Source organism: Salvelinus sp. IW2-2015, unplaced genomic scaffold, assembly GCF_002910315.2.
Source record: "Salvelinus sp. IW2-2015 unplaced genomic scaffold, ASM291031v2 Un_scaffold3056, whole genome shotgun sequence".
Classification (NCBI taxonomy): domain Eukaryota; kingdom Metazoa; phylum Chordata; class Actinopteri; order Salmoniformes; family Salmonidae; genus Salvelinus; species Salvelinus sp. IW2-2015.
Genome location: NW_019944348.1, coordinates 61,567 through 65,343, shown reverse-complemented (window position 1 = coordinate 65,343; position 3,777 = coordinate 61,567). Strand labels below are relative to the sequence as shown.

The 3,777-nt window shown below is 46.1% G+C and overlaps 1 pseudogene; it reads left to right on the top strand.

Annotated features, from left to right (window-relative positions):
* The first annotated feature begins 1,635 nt into the window (after positions 1-1,635).
* The window catches only part of LOC112075272 (roundabout homolog 1-like), a 56,830-nt pseudogene continuing 54,688 nt past the window's right edge, over positions 1,636-3,777 (top strand).

Below are 3,777 nucleotides of genomic sequence, written 5' to 3'. Positions count from 1 at the left end.
CGGAAGACATATTTCAGTTGAATACATTCAGTTGGACATCTGGTATCCCCCTTTCCCTTTCCATACACAAACACTCATAAACTCATAGTCAGGACCATTATACACAGGCACACATTGTGCTGACCTTGCGTACTTTAGGCTGAGTAGAATTTCAGCCTGTAGTTTATGAGAACATGTTTTGTGTGTGTGTGTACAGACAGATACACCCGAGCTGGGAAAGTGATTACTGGCACGCCGTCTATAGATGAAGGGTTGTTGGTTTTTCATTACCTTCTGTCCTCTCGTAAATCTCTCCAGTTTATCTTCAACACTACCGCTGGGGAGGCAGAGCTAGGCTTTAGCTAGGCTCTGACCCTCTGATAGCAGCCCACAACCATCCTGCCTCTCAGCTTTTACAATGCTGCTGTGACATACATACTTTTCCATATTGTTACTGGACTGAGTTACTGGGGTATACATTTCATAGAGTGCTTAGTGCACTACTTTTGATGACAAGTCTAGTCAAAAAGTAGTGCACTTTGTAGAGTATAGGATGTCGTTTGTGTTCTATTCATATAGTCTAGATAAAGGACACTGTCTCTAATGTCCGTAGTGTTTATATGATGCTGTGATACTATCATGCTGTTGTCAAGATGAATGAGACAGCTCACGGATCATTTGTTCCCATTAAAACAGCATTTCCCTCTGTCACATTAGCTCAGCCGCTGTTGTGCTCATCCATTAGACATTCGACGGGGATGCACAAGCTCCTACACCCCCACACTAATGGGTCTTTTAACTGGGAAAATGCATCTCTGAGAGACTATAGGAGCTGGTTTGATGTCAGCGAGGGGAGTGGTATATATTACAGCGCTTTCCAATCCAGTTGTGAACCTTGTACAACATCAGTGTTTAAAGTGGCAATACCTGTAGATGGGTTGTAATGCAAACATAGGCTCCATCAGTCAGTGGCAGGGTTGTGTGGATAAACAGGAAGTGAAAGTGACATGATGAAGGGGCGATGATGAAGAGGGGATGATGTGTGTGTCTGGAGGCGGTTCTTATACCCCACATCAGTGTGTGACTCACACACTCATTAGGCTGACACAGAGAGACAGTGTGAGGTGTTAATGAGGAGAGATGATAGGTCAAAGTGTGTCACTCACACACTCATTAGGCTCACACAGAGAGACAGTGTGAGGTGTTAATGAGGGGAGATGATAGGTCAAAGTGTGTCACTCACACACTCATTAGGCTGACACAGAGAGACAGTGTGAGGTGGTAAAGAGGAGAGATGACAGGTCAAAGCCGTTCTCATGTGTGGATGCACACATGTTTATCTCATTGTCAACAAGGCCTTGTGGGTAGGGGAAGACACTCCAATCTGTGGCCAGTGGTCCAGCCGTTTGTGGTATGACGATCCCTGGTCCTGTATAGTCTCCTCTGATAGCAGTGGTTACTGCGGCCATGTCCACGTGGTGACAGATCGGTGACAGTACCCAATTATAGGTTATGATAACACAGTAGCGGTTTCCTTTTGTCATTATGTTGTTGCTGTAGATCAGTGCTGTGGTCTGTAGATGGTACAATGCATCTGAGTGAGGTATGTCAAATCTACAGTCCTGTCTAACTGGAGTGACTGGTTTTGGTGTCATTATGCCCTTTGTGTCAAAGCTAATCGCTGCCGCTGCTGACCTCACGGTACCCCGTTTCTCTCCATCTATTTCTGCAGTACTACGTGATGACTTCAGACAGAATCCTGCCGATGTGATGGTGGCAGCGGGCGAGCCTGCAGTCCTAGAGTGTATGCCCCCTCGCGGGCATCCTGAACCTAGCATATCCTGGAAGAAGGACAGTGCCAACATCAATGACAGAGATGAACGAATCACTGTGAGTGTAACTGGTTGTGTGTGTTTGTGTGTGATTGCTGTTATGTTCATCACAGTATTTTATACCATATTAATGTCAGTGTAAACCCTACAATGATTGATTTGTCCGCTGTTGTTTCACCAATAACGATTTATAACTCCAAATCAGCAAACTGCAGTTGTTCTAACATTTAATGAGCGAGTCTCATAATTAGTCTTGGTTCATTAGTCAAGCAGCACAACATTGATTAGGATCCTGCTGAGTAAGATCAGCCAGTAGAACAAACACTCACTACTATGATGAAATGAAAACGTTTCTGAAAAAGAGGAAAGTTGGTCTCCGCAGCGCTGAGGGATTGGAAACGTTCTCTATCTGATTTATACAGCGTTCAAGACCAGCCACCAATTCATCTGTTTTAATTCAGAGTGTAGAGAAGGGATCAGCAGTATCAATCCCCCCCTGCTGCTGCTGAGTAGAGCAGTGGAGACCTTAATGGGCCCACTGTCTCCACCATATACCTATCTGCACGTTCCCTGTAGATAGTTACATGGTGGAGAAGTGATGGTGATGATCGCTCTGACTGGCTGAGTGTGTAGGGTGGATGGAGCTTCAGTCAGCTTCTAGGGATGGACAGAGAAGAGGATAGTAAAACATGGGTCTGCGTGGGTTATGATCAGATGTTGAATCATGTTTGACTCTTCAGTCTACCATTTGCTAATAACATCACATTGCACATTTGTCCAGTAGGCTGATGATTAGCCAGGCCCTGAAGGGATCAGTAAGGATGATTAGCCAGGCCCTGAAGGGATCAGTAAGGATGATTAGCCAGGCCCTGAAGGGATCAGCGCAACACAGGTTACTTGTATGAAAGCCACACACTGTTTAAAGAATTTTTAAACCGGATGTTATCTGAACCTCTGAAATCTCATCTGTTTTGTAAAAAATAGGCCTCTCGGGCATCAACCTCGGGGAACTAGTTTTATTGTCTGTGGTTGCACATGAAAACAATTTACATGTTTGTGTGTGTGCATGTGGGTGTGTGTGCGCCACTGTAACTTTGTTGGAACCTGTCATTAATCCCTATGTGAGAACAAAGCCTGCTCTCTCCTGTCATCAGGGTTGCTTCACTCACAGACACCTGGCACTACTATGCCCTTCCCTGACCCATTCCCAGCTACACCCTCACTCTCAGGCTCAGTCAGGCTGACACACCATCACCACACACACAAACACACCAGCACACACACACACACACCACACACACACACACAACACACACATCCAAACACACAACCACACCATACACACACCACACACCCTACACCACAACACACAGTCTCTGCTGCTGTCTGTCTGGTCTTGTCTGTGACTGTCTGTCTGCTCGTGTCTGTCCTGTTGTCTGTCTGTCTGGGTGTCTGTCGTGTACTGTCGTGTCTGTCCTCGCTACATTCGACTCTGTCCAGCTCTGCTACATAGTCTGTCTGTGTGTCTGTTCCTGTCACAAATCACACTGCCACATACCACTCCACACACACACCACACACACACACACATCACGACACACACACAACACACACACTCCGCTCTCTCTGCTCTCAATCACTCACATCAACTTCACTCACCTCACGTCACTCATCACTGTCACGCTTCACCGAATCACTCTCGGCTGGGTTCATCAGAGGAAACAATTAACCTCGATCAATCCAACTGGCTCTTAGAGAGGGTGGTTTTGAGGACAGAGCAGAGGCAGGTGTGTCTACTGCTCACTGATCATCACTTAGTGCTCGCACATAACTACTTCCAGTGATCCATACGGTGTGTCTAACTTCCAGTGATCATTAGGGGCTCGATCGTCCTACTGCCCTACGTTTGATCATAGTGTGTCCATAATCTCGCACACGATGATCATAGTGTTTCTAACTGCCCATG